Raw genomic sequence first — 17,312 nt, forward strand, 5'->3', positions numbered from 1 at the left:
ATACTTAAATAAGTAGTCAGTATGCTTAAAGTATAATTCTGTGTTTATATAGTTTTAAACGTTCAATGCTATTTATTGAGGTGTGAATAATTATAATTCATATACTAAGCGTGTTATTTCATTAATGTTTTTTAAGGGGGCAATTTTAAGTTTATATAGTATTTGCATCATTGTATTAACATTCGCTTTTAATTTATTTATTAATTTATTTTTTCTAAGGAGGTAGTTCATTATTTAATCAATATACTAAGTGTTCCATTCTATTATCATCTATTTATTATTATTTATTATCATTATTATTATTATGCATTTAAAAAAATATTTTCGAGTGTAATTTTCAGATATATATATGAAACTCGTAATACTAAAAGTTATTGTTTATATTTGTGGGAGAGTCATTGCAAATTAATATAGTAAGTGTGCTATTCTATTAATATATATATATATATATATATATATATATATGAAATAAATACAGATGTAAACATTTACACATATTTTTCGTATTGTTTTTTTAAACCATATATATATATATATGGTTAAAAACAATACGAAAAATATGTATAAATGTTTACATCTGTATTTATTTCCTATGTTTGGATGTATAGGAATACAAAAAGTCTTTTGAAAACAAGAAGAATATATATATATATATATATATATATATATATATGTATATGTATATGCTAAAGTTCATATTAATAAAAAAAACAAAATATTCAATTAAAAATACGAATAAATACTCACGAATAATGCACAATTCATATCCGGTTATTTCTTTATGTGTTTGCTGGTTTTAATTAACAATCTCTACTTTCATCTATGTTGTTGGTTTTTATCATGCGTGTCATGTGCACATATCTATTGTATTTCTCATTAAAAAAACTTTATTAATGAGAACATACTTTCATATTCATTGTAATTTATTTCTGGTTATTGTCTCCTAGTGAAGAATTCTGTTTACGTGATAATCTAATGGAATGGCATTATCAAAGCAGATGGACAGAAAAGACTCAACAAAAATAAAATAGAATGCTTCTCGAATTTCACACGCGGGTTTGCATATTAAAGTGAATATTTCACTCATAGCTATTTGTCCTCATAATGGAACAACAGGGGTTGTTCTCGCATAGGAAGTTGCCACTAAATAGAATTTAGAAGTAGTATGATTGAGTTTCATGCTCATTGGACCAATTCGTATCTGTGGAGTTATTTATTACATTAATACGGTTGTTGCTACGACCGTTATTATCTTGTACGTACTTTCCGAAGTGTTATGGGGTTAAATGGTAATAAACGAAAGGAACACAGGATTTTAGGAACGAAACATGTATTCACATAAATTACAGGCAAAGTGAGTGGAGTAATACCATACCTCAACGATAGGGCGTTTGCATTGGACCTGCTTGACCGTGTGCCACTCTAAGTCTGCCGGGTTACCGGAACTGACGTCACAAGAGGAAGTGACGTCATGATAATCCATTAATCCCATGGAGGGGCGTCTTCAACACCCCATCTCAAGCTGCCAGTATCTCTGTTTTTAGGATTTACCATCAATGGCTCGGTAAACTTTCTCTTACGGAACGACCGCCGTAGTTCAGGTGTTGGTTGAGGAGGTTCAAGATCAAAAGTTTCGAAAACAGTGTCTATCGGCTCATCTTCCAATGGTGGACTGTCGCTGGTTTCAACTAATTGACATCTTCTTAGTTGGTTCTGGTGACGTTTGTGGGTATATGTTGATCCTTGTATGATATATGCCATGTCACCGATTCTCTTAGTAATTGTACCCACCTCCCAGACTGATGTGTTGTTTTTATAACTTTTGAAAAACACCCTTTCACTTGATATGCAACGTTTACTGGGTACACAAGTGGTCACTAGTGGCCTTGACTGTTTGGGTAAGAGCTTGTCAAAAACAAATCTCACTTTCCGCGCAAACATCGTTTCTACAGGTGAGTTTGCTGTTGGTGTTTTCGGGTTGAGTGTAATCCTATACACGTGTAGAAATTGTTGAAATCTCCTTTTTAATCTCCGGTAGGGACACCGGGAGTTCTTTGATTGTGTTTCCCATCATCGTTTTTATTTCCCCGTCCGTCCGAAGAGTGGCAATGATGGAATCTTCAAACGGATCCTTTTTCAAGGGTATCAGTCTAGATAGGCTATCCGCATGGCTAACTTGTTTCGAAGACAAGTACTCCTTAGGTGGCTTCGGCTTTGGGAATTCTTTTGTCGCGGGTTTTTTTAGCTTCCAGCTTTGCAGTTTCAGTTTTGTGCCTCCTTTGGCAGATTCCGTTGAAGCTTCCTTTTTCGATTTCTCTGTTGCTGCAAATGGGACGTTACGTTTCTTCTTGAAAACGGTCAGAGTGTTTTCTTTTAGTTCGTATCTTGCTATAGCCTTTGTACATTTTCCTAGTCCTGATGAGAATACTTCTGGAAATTCTACTTTTAACTCGTCCTTCAGTTGTTGCGCTTCCGTAGACGAGTCTTCTACCCTATGAATTTATTCATAGGTTGGTCCCACAATTCGAATCGCTCCATCCAATCAGTACCGAATAGGTTTTCGGATCTCCTATGTACATACACTTTCACTTTTTTAGTAATACCATTTAAGCTCACCGGGAGTGTGAGCTATCCTTCAAGTTCCACTTTATCGCCTGTCACAACTCGAGCTGATTTGTTCGTCTTCCGCATGGTTGGTTTCCTTAGCCTTTTCCACGTCTTAAGGTTAATGACGGACGAGTCTGATTCGGAATCCAATTGTAGATGCACAGTTTTATTTGCGATGTTAACTGTGACATATTTGCGCCGGTTGTTATCCGAATCAATGTCGGATCAAGGTTGTCGGACGCTGTTCTTGACCTTGTTCTTCCTACACTGGGTCGTTTTGTGACCATTCCTCCCACATTTGTTGCAATACTTACATTTGTAAAAACATTGACTCGACCAATGTTTCCCGCCGCAGCAATAGCACGGACTTGTAGAGGATCTGGGTCTTGCGACTGGGTGGTACTTATTAGGTGTAGTCTGAGTTTTCTTACTTCTAATTTTGCTTTTTCGGGGTATTTTTTCGGTCTGAAGGTCGTCATTCTAATGAATGTTGCGCCTGACTCCTCGACATGTCTCGGGTTGTTCCTTACGCACATTACCCGTTGACAATCCTGAGCCAACTTCTGGAAGCTTAGGCCCTGTTCGCTCTCAAGTCTAGAGAGAACACGTTGTCTAATGTCAGCGTTTTTGGATGAGACTAGACCCTGCGCAAAAATTAAACATTTGAAATCATCTGCCGATAAGTCAGATAGACGGAAATCATCACAATGTTTATTTTCCACGGACGCGAAGGTTATGTAATCGTCGTCGTCGCCTTTTTGCAGGTTCAAGCACTTCCATCTTCTATGAAAGAGCGTAGAATTCGGGCTGAACAGTTCGGATAAAGTTTGACCGCTTCAGAAAATTCTAATTTACTCCTCTTCCTGGGGAGAATATAATCCACAAACTTGCTATGTTCTGTGGTTCCTAATTTTCTCAAAAGTAGGCGAACTTTTTAGCGTTGCTCCACTCTTGACAATCCATGGTGAATAGGTCCTCATATCTCTGATAGAAAGCGTCAAACGTCCCATCCAACTCCTGTTGGTAGTTGAACGTTTCTATAGCATTCCAAATTGTACTTTGGGAAAAAGCAAAACTGTCGTTCCTGTGTTCCGTTCTATCGAAAAATTTTAACAATAGCTTTTCTTGTTTCTGTTGTTGAAGTAGCATTCTCTCGTTTAACGATTGTTGCCTATCTCGAAATTGTAAGTGGAGCTGTTTATAACGTTCTATTAAATTTTCCTCAGCCTTCTGCTGCTGGTCCATCTGGGCCTTGTTTGGCTTTATTAATACTGCTTTAAGCTCCTCCATTTTGTAATGGCTTTTCCCAGCGCACGAAAAAAATTATTTCCGTTTTTGACTAGAGAAGAGAGATAAAATAATAATAAAACAGAAAATATCCTTTCCTTGAGTGTGTGATTAAGAGAAGGGAGCAATGTGTCCCTTACCTCTTGATAAAAACCTTTAGAGATAACCTAATATGAGGGTGGACAAAAAATTACTTGCGAAACAAAACCAAAAAAAGTACCGTTATACAATAAAGTTGTTAAAGAATAAAAATAATTGTGGAATTGTCTTAAAGTTAACCAAAATGGCTGTTTTTTATGTGTGTGTGTGTTGGGGGGGGGGAAGTTGTCTCCACGCGGAAGAAAAAAAATTTCACTTTAGAACCAACAATTAAAAAGAGAATATTTCAGAAAATTCCATTCAATGAAAAAAAAATTTTTCTTTTAGTCTAAGTAAAACGAAAAGGGGGAAAATATTTATCTCCTGTTAAAATATTGCAATAAGTTAGCAGCAAAAACAAAGGCAAAAAAAAACAACAACTTTTCATTTCATTTGAAAAATGTTCAAATTTGCCTACGAATAACCAGTCGACAAGTTACAATAGAATTGTTCTCGCGGTGAAATTTGGTCAACATTTTTCTCTTTTCTTTTCTTTCAAAAAGAAACTAAATTAACTTTTACGGCCTTAACAAAAACGCGTTTCGTACACTTCTTTTGTGTCGATAACTTTGCCTTGTGTTCGTTTTCTTTTTTTTATAATTTTATTTTTAGAACATAATTGCCAGCCGAATTCTTCGCTTGTAAATCCGAAGTTCTTTTGAAGTCAGATTCATTCATTCTTTTCCTTTTTTTGTGGAGTTAACCAGTGTGAAAGTCGAATTCGACATCACCAGTTCTTATGGGGTTAAATGGTAATAAGAACGAAGGAACACAGAATTTTTAGGAAACAAACATGTATTCACATATATTACAGGCAAATCTAGTTGAGCAATACCATTCCTTAACGGTATGGCGTGTTCACCCGACCTCCTTGGCCGCGTGCCAATCTCTGACTACTAGTACCGGTACTTCTTACGGGAAGTGATGTCACCAGAGGAAGTGACGTCATGACATAGTTCATTAATCCCATGTAGAGACGTCTCCAACACAATGTTTCTACCGATGTAAACTCCGACATTCGTCGGGCGCAATTTGTCGGACTTGGGAATGGGAAGAGATCGTGACGTAACAGATAAATTCCTAATTAAAATTTAGTTACATGTGAAACTCTTCTTGAGGTTTACAATTCATTTCTCAGTCGGGGCTATACTAAGCAAATATAATTGGGAATTATTGAAGAGTTCTACGAAGTCATGGATGACAAAACGAGAGCTACTACCCCTGTGAATTAAATAAAACGATTCTGTAAAGATTCTTGAGTTCGACAAAAAGAGTCCTAAGTACAACATATACATGAAGAAGGTCGGAGGTTACATCGACTGAGACGTTGCTTAAATAAAATACAGATAAAAACAATAGTCGGACTAATCCATATAATACAAATTATAAAACCTTGTCTCAAAAGTTTACAAACAAGATAGGGGCCGGCCATTCTAAGGCGGACAATAATTGGACAAAGAAATAAAATAACGAATAAAAGACGCATATAAACTCGTCGAGATCTTAGTTGCATCACATGGTTTTAGGCTTAGAATATCAATACGCGTTTTCTAAATGATGAAAAGAAAAAAAAAGATGTTATCTTTGTCTCATCGGATTTGACTTCAGGATAGCTTGTAGTCTTTAGCTGGATTACTTTTTTAAGCTGTGACTAGCGAGGCTGACAAAATAAAACTAAAGGCAAAAATAATTGGCTCTAATGTCTTCTATTTGTTTGAGTCTCGTAGATGTTTTTCTTCGTAGGCGATTCCAGTTAGGTTAGCGATCCATATCCGATCACGGCGTCGATCGAGTGACAACATAATGAAGTCAACAATTTCTGCAAGGGCGAAACAACGAATAAACTCTAATTCTAATCGATGTGCTTGCTACGTCCACGAGGACCACGACGATTGCTATCAAATAGAATTCTATTACGTGTTTATAGGGTCTTTGTTAAGGACTACAGAATAATCTCCCCTTGAAGGCATCTCAAGCGTATCTATTAGTTTGTGTAATAAAAACACATGAACACGATATATCTTATGAAGGCATATTCAGTTTAGAATTACACATCCAAACGTAAATAAGAATTTGTAATTATCTCATCCAATACAAGGTGTCTAAAGGAAAGGAGATATCTTCAGCAAGGAAAGCAATGCATGACATAATGTATTACGGATTGCGTTGTTTTTTAACGGCAAGTCAACCCTTTGTGAAATCTTTAATACTGAAGTACATTTCCTATTTTAAACGAGTCATTATATATTATGGAATTTATTGTTTTACTAGTGAGTCGCCACTTATTAAGTCCCAAAGGTGACTCAAGGATAATAGTTAATGAAATTATCCTGTTAATTATGTAACTTCGTAATATTACATCCTGCAGACAACCTACTGTTGATTTTATAAGTTGTGCTCTCTACATAAACATCCATTTCGAACGCGTCCCTGTCATATCAAAGAACTCCTGGTTAATTTATATGTCGTGCCTTCCGGCTTGTACTTCTCAAATGCACTCATGGTGTTAGGCTGTGTAAGGCGTTTACTTTTGTCAAAATCGGTTGTCATCGGATTTCGATTATCAGTTATCGATACTTACCGAAGTCATTCCGATACAAAACCTAGCTAAGAACACTGCTAGACACATCGTGTTAAATTTCATAAAAATGGGTCTAACATAGTGAACGAACTCTCACATACAGACAAAGCTCCGTTTATATAATAGTAGATTCTTTCATACTGCTATTTTAACTCTTTCGTCTGTTCATTATCTTATCGAATGTTGGGTTTTGTACTTTTTTCTTCATTAAATTTCTTCTCTTTTGTTTATTAAATATCAACAGTATATGTTAATTCTTCCACGTTATTTTTATTGCCTTTTTTTTATTCATCTTTGTGTCTTTATTTTGCACTTTCTTTTTTCGTTTCCTCTTTACAGTATTGTTTCTTTCTTCTACCGAATATTTTTTCTTTTTATCTAATTGTAATTCTTTTTTATATAACACCTGAAATATATTCATATTTTCTTCTTAATCTTCGTGTCTTTCTTTCTCATTTTCTTACATAATACTTGAAATGAATATTTGTTCGTTCCTAATTTTTTTATTTTCTTCCTATTCGTTTTTGTATTCATTTTAGTGTCTTTCTTTCCCACTTTCATTTTTCTTCTTTTTTTCATTCCTTCATTCCTTCGCTCTGTCGATTATATATTTTTCTTCTAATTCTTATTATACGGCGTCTAATAAGTAATGCCCTCTTTACTTCCTTTTCATAGTAGTAGAGCAACAGAACTTGACATGGTTATTAGTCTTACTCTACATATGAACCACTTAGAATAACGCATTTCTCCTACCGTTTAAGATCGTTTTCATCACATTTTTATGTTACGTGGTGGTTAGTCCTTCAACCACCACGTAAGACCGGAAAATCAACCCGGTATGATCTGGGAAACGCTTTCCTTTCAAAAACAACTTTAAAATTGGAAAAGCATCGATTCAGACAGTGCTTCTGATCTGGTACATGTGCGTTGTGGACCAGAACTTTATCTTGCAGGGTGAGATAATACTTCTACTGGTCTTATCCAGCCTCATGGTTACCTCAAATGTAAAGCTAATAGACTCCTGTAATTTTGGTTCCTTTGCAAGGGAATCTGCCATCATTACTCCGGTTTGGTTCCAGAAGACTATTAGCATGGCCCTGACAGCAGAGGCTTGCACCCTTGCCTTCTTGTAAGTGTTGAGTTCAAGTGCTTGCACTAAATTGGTCAGACGTTGGTTTCTAAATCATAGTGATAGACATATACTTCATGCTGAGTAATCAGTTTTTTGAGAGGCAATCCATTTGGTAAAAACCATATTAATATATGCAAATGGCCATGAATAATAGTTTCCACAGACCCTGTACTTACCTTGACCTCCTGGACTATTTGACGAATAGGTACGCGTCGATCCTCTAAAATGATATTCTCAATTTACTGACAGATACCTCATCAACGAAAGAAAGGGGCAGACCAGGTCTGAGAGATGTTTCCACATATTTTCATCCATGTTTGAATTCACGATGCCAGCGTTTTATAAGGTAATATGCCAATGGCATCATTATCTTTAATTTTAATGTCTTTAACTTTATCAAAAGTGTCCTGTGATGTGTGTTCTTTTCAAATACAAAAAAAAAAACGGATGAATACACGACACTCAACAATCCTCATTTCTCATTAAACCCAGTTAAAAGACATGTAACTCAGAAACTACAATTTGTTCAGAACTTTAATTTGCCATATAAAATCCATGTATAAAAATAATTCATGTATAAATATAACCCATGTATAAATCACTGCATTTCAAACAACTGAAAGGATTAAAGACAGTATTTATTAAACGTTCCTTGTACATAACACTCAAGATATATCCACAAATGTTCATCTTCAAATTAACATTAAAAAACTACGATGACGTTTTTCTTTACTATGCAAAATGTATTAATACTATTATATTAAAAATTTCTTAATCTTTCGTTCGAAATATCTGTCTGGTATCAGATCAAAAAATCTCTGATTCCGATAAGATCTGACTAAGTAGTTAAATGCAATTTTATAAGAATGTCCTTGCCGGCAATTTTTGTATTTGTTAATTGAAAAGGAAAGTAAATTTTAAACCACGGCTATAAATACCATTTATTCAGGAACAAAGATATCAGGATGATTAACAGTATTTTCACAATTATTTTTTTACGCACACTCAGTGTAATACCTTAGCGTAGGAATACAAACTGAAGAGTTCTAACCCTTTCTGAAGATATACGCGGAAATTATCGACTAGTCTTAGTCATTTCTATAAATACTATTATGGCATGTGTTCTTCAAATTGTCTTATGTATTCTCTGCTTCTTTAATTCCAGATTATTTGACTCGTTGGTCTAGTGGTCTTCATAAATTCGCCGTTCTGATACTTTATTGTAATTCAGTTACATATTCAAGAAAGTTCTTTCCAAAAACTATTGGCTTGTGGTACTTCTTTTCCATTGACTGTTTTCCTCCTATCTATAGCCTGGCTATTTTCAAGATTAATGATAATAAGCATCTGTTCTGACAATAATCATTTTTCGGTTTTGTTAGCTGCTGATATCAAGTGACCTTATTCCTTATCTAAAGCGATTTCCATAAGAAACAAGTGAAGCATGCATGGTCCCACGTGAGTGCACATTAAACGAGGTATAAAAAATTGACTAAGTTCAGCATCCCCCCCATTTAGCCCAAGAAGTCCCAAGGAACGTCTCAAATCCTGGTTAAAATGAACAAACGGTTCAGTTTTAGGTCTTCACATATGTAAAGTTAAGTTCTGTCCCATGCAAAAAAAGAAATTACGAAGTCCATTATTTGCTCACCCCCCCTTTTAGCCCCAAAAGCCCCCACAGCCTTAACATATTTTTAAATTTGAGTTCAGAACCATGATAAACTGCTACATAGACATGCACAGAAAATCTTGGACAAATATGGTAAAATAGTGCCAAAATGGAGTGTTTTTATTAGCCCTAATAGAACCCTTGGGGCTCACCGAAGAGTTATCGAGAAATATAAACAAACAAAATTATATAGAACTCAGTTAGTTACAACTTTTCAGAAAGTTTTATAAAAATCCAAGGCATCAATTTATTTTAATAAGCACAAAAGTGTCCATTTTAGCTATTTTAACCTGCAAGGCATCCCTCAGGGGGCGACCGGAGTTTTCCCAGAAAATCCGTCCTGGTACATTTTACTCATATCATGGTTAATGTTTGTGCAAAATTTAAAAAAACTTCAAGGCATAGTTATTGAGAAAAGTACGGACAGACGAACGGACGAACAGACGAACGGACGAAGGACAAGGGTGAATTTACAGGTCCACCCTCCTTTTGTAGGGTGACCAATTATATTTATGTCTGTTTAAAAACCTATTGAAATAATAACGCTTCCTCCTAATTAAGTTACAACACAAAACACAGAATGATCATGTCTTTTTCTCTTCTTCTGTACGTGATATATTTGTACTAAAATCTGAAACATTTCTCTTTATCACTATGCCAGGGGATTACACTTAAAACAAAGCCCCATAACAAAAGTATAACAATCAATGTGAAAAAAAAAATTGTTTGAGGAATTCAATCTTGACATTAAGTTTATGTTAATATTATAAAAAAAACGATCTTTTATTTAATTAAAAAAATACTATGAGGTTGAGGTCATGGATCAGTAATACACGCGATTTCTAATTCATTAAAGAAATTTCAATTGTGATTGCTAGCAATAGACTTTCTTTCCAAGAACTTCTCACGTGTCGAACATGTTACCGCGGGATGTTTCTCTACAACCTACAGCATTATCGTTTTTAAGTCAACTGTCATCAAATATGAATTGAACACATCACTGACTCATTACCTCGAGTAAATTTTGGATTTGGTAAGTTGTGAACTATCAGTGTATAAAAATATTTTTTTGTCCATTTTAAAATTCGATCGCTAAAGATTGATTTCAAAGAATGAACTCAGATAATATCCACAGCATTCTTATTGTGTATTACATTACTGAATATCTTCTTAAAAGCATATTTAGAGGGAACTAACTCCTTTTAGTCGCATCTATCACCGTTTATCGACGTGGATATCTTAACTGAATTGCAACTTCACCAATCATCGGATGGACAACAACTGCAACAAATCCCCACTAAATAAACTAAAAAAATGTGTCCTCAAGAAAAGACGATTTACTTTATTTTTCATCTTTGCGTTTGGAACCATGGGCATCAATTTCATTGCAGGCTTGATCAAATTGCAATACATCATTACGCGATCGCGAATTCTTTGACCCCCAACAGATTGCCAGAAATCGATTTATTGACACGTAGTAGCATCCACCGTAGTCATGGCTATCACAACACCATTGATCTCTCTCATTCTCTCTCTCTCTCTGTTTCCTTCTTTCTGACATGTTTAAGATTTAAATACATTTCTATCGTTAAACGAGTTTCATTTGTTTAGATATTTTCATATATATCTATTAGGAATTCTGTCTGTTCGTCGATCGAGCTATCTGTCCTACTTTCTGTCACACTTTGCCATAATATTTTAATTGTTCCATGCGCATTTAATGTTAATGTTACAAAGCCAGCTCTTGTTTTAGATGCATCCAAGCATCTCGCTAAACGGCTTAGTTCATTTATCCGTTTGTGACGTTTTAATCTGACATAAAACTTTATTCGGTTTGCCACCTTTGAAATAAGATATGCGTCTGTCTGTCAGGCTAAAATGTTAAATAACGCATTCATCACATGCAGCATGCACTAAATAGGTCAGTCTTAAGAATAAACGTTACGTATTTTTTTTAATAAGTAAAGTAGATTTCACATTTGTATTTAAGTGTTTGTATTTCGCAAAAAACATTTTTTTTCAAAATAAAGAACACATCTGATTAAACGCAAATATCGAAGAATTTTTAATCGTTTTTCGCGTCGAGTAAAAACTGATTTACTTTCACCTTATTATTTCGCAACGGTTTTCATATTTTTTCTTTTTAAAAGGTTTTTAAATACTAAAATATGAGAGGTGATATTATAAAAGAGAATTCAATATCAAGATGGATCTTAATATGCGCGTGCACACACACATATGTATATCCGTATCTCTATCTATCTATCTATCCATCTCTCTCTCTCTCTCTCTCTCACTCTCTCTCTCTCATATATATATATATATATATATATATATATATATATATATACTAGCAAAAGTATCCATCGTTGACTGGGTTCAAAAAAAGCCTACAGAAAAAGGACTCTGATTTATTAAAGTATGATAGGTTATGAAAAGGAATGGTTGTAAAGAAATAGCTTCGAATTTGGGAGTATCAAAACCAAAGCAAAATATGATGAAAGTAAAAATAAAATAGATAAACCCCATAATTTATTATACCATACCTGTTCACACTGAAACACTTATCACAATATTCTGTGGATCTATATAAAGAAACCCTGTTAAACTTTGTGACATATTTCCATTCTATGGAGGCCAGGCGCGAACGAACACCCCATAATTTTATTCTACCATATTTCTTCAAACTGAAACATAATTATCAAAGTATACTTACGCATCAAAGTATAGTTACGCAGACAGATATGAAAAGTCTTATATGTAATCAGTTTTTTAAAATAGTCAACAATATAGGAGCCTATTCGTGACCAGCCACACACACACACACACACTCACATACACACATTCAGCTTTATATATATATATATATATATATATATATATATATAATTATTACTCCAAGTAAATGATATTCAGAGAATGAATTCGAACGAGATATATACAACAGCGATCAATCAAAAGTAGAGCAAGGATTCTTTTTATTTGGTTCTACATAAACATTTAGGTAGCGCTACACAATCATGAGTAGGTTTCAGTCAGCTAGCTATAGATAACTAATGACTTCAACAAATGATGCTACTTTAAAAAAAAAGTTTCGTCCTTAATAGATTTTAAAGAAATTCACAGAAGTTCTGGTCAGGAGAGCTGTCCATTATATTAAAAATAGAATAAAAATAGCAACACTCAGAGAGTGAAAGAGAAAAATGTGAGATGTAAAAATAATACAACAAACAAAATATAAAATACACATATATATGAACAAATATAGTGACCGGCATATATATATATATATATATATGTATATGTATATATATATATATACATATATATATAATTACTTCATTTACTCACACAAAATTAATATACGAGAGTATAAATTTATGTGTAAACTTTAAGTGTTTACTTCAAAAGTGCTCAATACTTAGGTAGAGCTTGTTAGTAAGTTTAAAACATATATGGCGATTAAGCTACACTGAATATTCCGCGTTTCATCCACTCTAGGACTCTTCAGGCTTATGCGCGAATTTTGTGGTTGTCTGTCGTTTTTATATATGCACCTTCTATTGAGATTTTAGTAAGCCAATCAGCTTTCTAGTACCCACCGTGCCCTTCCTATCAGCCAATGAACATGCACGAACAAAGGCCTATTTGACCTCTGGTTGACCTGTTCCTTGTGTGTACTCTATTTAGCCTGGATATCTAGCTTCTAGAGTAAATTTATCTTGTGAACACAATTGTTCGCTATTTCTCTTCTACATATGTTGGGGTTCTTTAAGTACAGGATAGCAAATTTTTCATGAAGGCATAATCTACATGGGTCGTCTAAGTTTCTACATGTGGTAGCTTGTCTTATTTTTTCCATTCGACCTCCGGCGAATGTCCGCTTTCCTTGAGTTCCCAGTATTTATTCGCTAGTGTTGTTTTCATACGGTGTTTTTTTTTTATTGTTGAATGTACTTTTGTGGTCATAATATAAAGTTTTTAAATCTAAGGATGTCATACCTATGTAATATTTCTTGTTATTATCTTTCGCAAATATTGTGGCCTGGTTAACTACGCTTTTGGTTAGACATTTATTTTGAAGTGGGCAGAGTGCGCGGTGTGTACAGTTGCATTTATCTTGTTCGTTATTAGTATTTTTATTTTTATTTCCAGTATGGTTGTTGTTGTCTGGGGTTGGTGTATACTTCTTCTTCTTCTTCTTCTTCTTCTTCTTCTTCTTCTTCTTCTTATTATTATTATTATTATTATTATTTCTGCTAGTGTTAGATTTATTTTGTCATGGTGTCTACTTTTTATTGTTTATTTTGTTGCTGTTTACATTGTTTTATTTACTATTTTGTTATTATGTGCTTTAATTATCATCTCTAAATTTTCGCAGTAGCTGTAGGATAACTTTAAGGTATTTTTATTGAAAGTTTTGTGTAAGTGGTTGGTTGCGGGAAAGTGTTTTTCAATAAGATCTTGGAATTTCTTGCCAAGTTTTGTTTTTACCAGGTCACAATATTACTCTAGGATAGAGATACAAAACAATTTTAAAACTAACAAAAACAATAGAAAATAAACAAATAAATAAACTAAATAAACATGAATATACATGAACTATCACACACACACACACACGCATATATATGTACATGTGTATATACATATATAAATAACATAATAACAAAATAAATAAAAAATAGAAAAATAAAAAACCCTAACCAAGACTTAAAACAGGTCAAGAAGGTAGATATCCAGGCTAAATAGAGTACACACAAAGGAACAGGTCAACCAGAGGTCAAATAAGCCGTTGACCGGTAAGTGCATGTTCATTGGCTGATAGGAAGGGCGCGGTGGATAATAGAAAGCTGATTGGCTTAGTAAATCTCAATAGAAGGTGCATATATAAAAACGACAGACAACCGCAAAATTCGCGCATAAGCCTGAAGAGTCCTAGAGTGGATGAAACGCGGAATATTCAGCGTAGCTTAATTGCCATATATATTTTGTAACTTACTATATATATATATATATATATATATATATATATATATATATATATATATATATATATATACTAAGAAGTACCCGTCGTTGACTGGATTCGACAACAGCTTACAGAAAAGACTGTGATTAATGAAAATATGATAGGTTATGAAAAGGAGGGGGTTGTAAAGAGATAGGTTTTGATACTCAAAAAGTTTTCACTAAGAAAACTATGATTAAAGTAAAGATGATTTTCGCGAAGATATATTTTTTTATATCAACTTTGTTTTCGTTCTTAGCCAAGAGTGACCAACAAAATGATGTTTCCTTACAAAGAGAAAAGGTTATATATACATTAATAAAATATACAAGAAATAAATGTTACCATAGTCAATAAAAGTTACTTTTATGGTAGAAAATTCATTGGTTTCTATTTTTAAGTAGTTTGTAAATTTTTTTTTATTCACGGACCGGTTTAAAAAATCAAAATGGCAGCGAATTTGAAATGGAGAGCTCCGTTTTCAATTTGAAGGAGGGGCACTTGAGCATTCTGTGTTAACAATTTAAGAGAGTTACGTCAACGTAAGGAATATTTATAAACATATTTTAATGTTTTCCGTTATTTTGTGCTTGAGGAATATTCGATTATGGCATGTGAAGTTTATATAAAAAATCATTTAAGTAGTTATCGTCTCAAATTTCGTTTTAATTTCGGTTCGCTGAAATTATTTCAAGTAAAGAGCATTAAAACTATTTAAAAACAAAAAAAAAACATGAACTGAACTTTTATTGACAATGGTAACATTTATTTCTTGTATATTTATTTTTTCGGGTAGTCGTTTGTTGACTTTTCTGCTAAACACTCTTACTAAAAAATATCGAGGAAATATCGAAAAACAAAGAAAAAAAACTGTTTGGAAAAAGAATGAACTTTTACTTTCTTTAGTAAAATAATCCGAAACAGCAAAATGGGATATTAAAAAAGTAAACACGTAATTACTTTATGTTTTTAAAGCAAAGAATCGATATAAATATGAATAAGAAGAAAATGGCGCCCTTTTCCAGCAGAACAGCTTTGTTTCAGTTTTACAGTATCGAACAGTGTAGTATTGCGCCGTCGGATTCAGGGTTGTACTATTGTAATGTAAAGAACACGCAGAAAGGGTTGTAATCAATTGAGTTCCTTCTAGTACAGTGACAAAGAAAAGTTTAAACAGATATATAAATAAAAATAAAAAGGTTATGTAAATGTTTTTAAAAAGAAACATAATCACCTGAGCAGGATTTTTCCTTCTTTTGACACGATAACAAGTAACGTTCTTCTTATTTATTATTTATCTATTTATCTATTTTCGAAAGAGTTCCACGTGCAAGTGGAGAAGGAAAAAACAGAGTTATGCAAAATTTGTGTTGAGAATTGTCTAAAGTTCCGATTTTTTTTTGCTTTCACTTTAATAAGAACGTGAATTTATGAGGTGAATTTATTCGACACAATATGATTCAACTAAAAATAAATAAATAAAAGTTTACGTGAATTAAGATTAAAGTTAAGGTGTTATTGTGGACCCTCACCCCTTTTAGAAAACTTTGTTAAACTTTGTGACATATCTACATTCTATGGAGGTCAGGCGCAAACGAACACCCCATAATTTTATTATACCATATTTCTTCAAACTGAAAAATAATTATCAAAGTATACTTACGCAAATAGATATGAAAAGTCTTTGTTAAAGTTTGTACCATATTTTCATGGAGTACAGGCGCGAACGCAGACCCCACAATTTTATTATACCATCCCTATTAAAGTTAAAACATACTTATCAAAATATTCTTATGTGCATCCTTAGAAAAAACACCGTAAACTTTTTTTCATTTTTTATTTCCATACTTTGGGGGACAGGCGCGAACGCAGACCCCACAATTTTAATGAACCACCGTCCTGCCAGATCAAACATACCCATTCCTGATCCTCGATACATCCTCTATCATTATATGTAATCAGTTTTTTAAAACAATCAACCATATAGGAGCCTATTCGTGACCAGACACACACACACACACGGACGTTCAGCTTTATATTAATATATATATATATATATATATATATATATATATATATATATATATATATAAGAATATCTATTTTTATGCAATATGCCCTTTAAAATATAGTCCAAATTGTTACAACTTATAAGCTCAATGAAGACTAATTTCGACCCTAAGAGCATATATAGTGGTCGGTTACAGCAAGAAAATAAAACGAAATCAGTGCACAAACACACGTTTAATTTTTATTGTTTAAAATTAATTTTATTTTCACATTATTATACAGACGAATGCTTATATTTTTTATTAGTCCTCGCGCCAAAGAGCAGGACACTAATGTTTTAAATGATAATATTAATAATAGAATAACAATAACAAAAACTTTCGCTGGCGAAGACTACTATTGCCCGTAACCAGTTATACAGTCATTTTGAAATTTTCATCTCTATTTTTCTCGTTATGTACTGAATATTTGTTAATGAAACCTATATGAAATATGTTCCTTATTAAATTTTAAAGATTTTCTATTCCGAAAGAAGTTAAAAAATATTTAATCTAAAAAAGTTATTTTAAAGTTTTTGTTAAAAATTCAGATTTTCTCATTATTCAAGCCTGTAATACAAAAAGAAGGTTGCACAAAATGAGTTGTGGTGTGAGGAGAAATACAAACTGAAATATACAGAATATTCAGACCTGTAATAATACAAAGAGGGGGTTGCAAAAATGAGTTGTGGTATGAAGAGAAATACAAACTGAAATAGAGAGTAGGAGAGTTTAAAAATACAATATAAAAAAGATAAGATACAAATTAAAAAAGCATTTCATCCAAGGCATAACAATTGTTAAACAAAATTTTTTTTACTATAGGCTTTAAAAATAAA

Source organism: Euprymna scolopes, chromosome 2 (genome assembly GCF_053919585.1).
Source record: "Euprymna scolopes isolate OS-2025 chromosome 2, ASM5391958v1, whole genome shotgun sequence".
In the NCBI taxonomy this organism is placed as follows: domain Eukaryota; kingdom Metazoa; phylum Mollusca; class Cephalopoda; order Sepiida; family Sepiolidae; genus Euprymna; species Euprymna scolopes.